The sequence below is a fragment of the Hemitrygon akajei genome, unplaced genomic scaffold, assembly GCF_048418815.1.
Source record: "Hemitrygon akajei unplaced genomic scaffold, sHemAka1.3 Scf000062, whole genome shotgun sequence".
Classification (NCBI taxonomy): Eukaryota; Metazoa; Chordata; class Chondrichthyes; order Myliobatiformes; family Dasyatidae; genus Hemitrygon; species Hemitrygon akajei.
Window position 1 is genome coordinate 4874789 of NW_027331948.1, and position 808 is coordinate 4875596.

The 808-nt window shown below is 43.9% G+C and overlaps 1 non-coding gene across 1 annotated transcript; it reads right to left on the reverse strand.

Annotated features, from left to right (window-relative positions):
• Window positions 1-293: 293 nt before the first annotated feature.
• Window positions 294-387, reverse strand: trnai-uau (transfer RNA isoleucine (anticodon UAU)). Its single transcript has 2 exons — window positions 350-387; window positions 294-329 (listed from the first exon to the last, which is right to left on the reverse strand). It is a non-coding gene; the product is annotated as a tRNA-Ile (tRNA).
• Between the last annotated feature and the right edge of the window lie 421 nt (window positions 388-808).

Below are 808 nucleotides of genomic sequence, written 5' to 3' on the forward strand. Positions count from 1 at the left end.
CCTTCAACAACGGGAAGTGAGGCTACGCGTGTTGAACTAAAGAACCAAACAGGGAGATTGTCTGTAGCACTGCGGGCACATGCCTTTTAGTGTATAAGGGAGGATCTCCTGCAACGCTTGTAAACTCACACTCGCTTTCTCAGATCGAAATCAATGGTGCATCGATTCGAAGTTAAACACAAATAATAAGCGGGGTGTCTCAGAAGCACAAAATCAAATATAACATTTCAGTGGAATGCTCAGCTTGAGAGTTGTCAAGTCACCCGGGCGTTGCAAGCATTAAAAATCACAAGTGCTCTAGGTGAGGCTTGAACTCACAGCCTCGGCATTTCTCCGCCGCGTACTGTCATATAAGTACCGCGCGCTAACCGATTGCACCACTAGAGCGCACTGCTACAAACGCGTGTTTTTACATGGAAAGAAAAGTTAGAAGAAATTTACAGATATCATAGAGCATAGAGCCTAAATATGTACAGCGCGTGAAAGGCCGTTCGGCCCACAATGTATTGCCATACGAGTTAAAAAGCAAATCAAAGGAACAGGGGCAGAGAAAAGCAAGAACAGAAAATACAGAGCAGAAACTAATTCAGGAGTTTAAGGGGATCCTGCAATATTTCCAGTTCATTGTCGCATTTGGTGAAAGTGTCAAGAGAGGGCGCATGTCATCCAGAGACAGAAGAGGATTTTACACTGTAACATGAAGTCAAAATGATGACTATACTAATTCCAAAATCTGAAGTGCAGAGGAAAACTAAAGCCCGGTTTTCACCCTGCTTAGAGTCTTTTTTTTTACCGCTGCCTTCGCGTC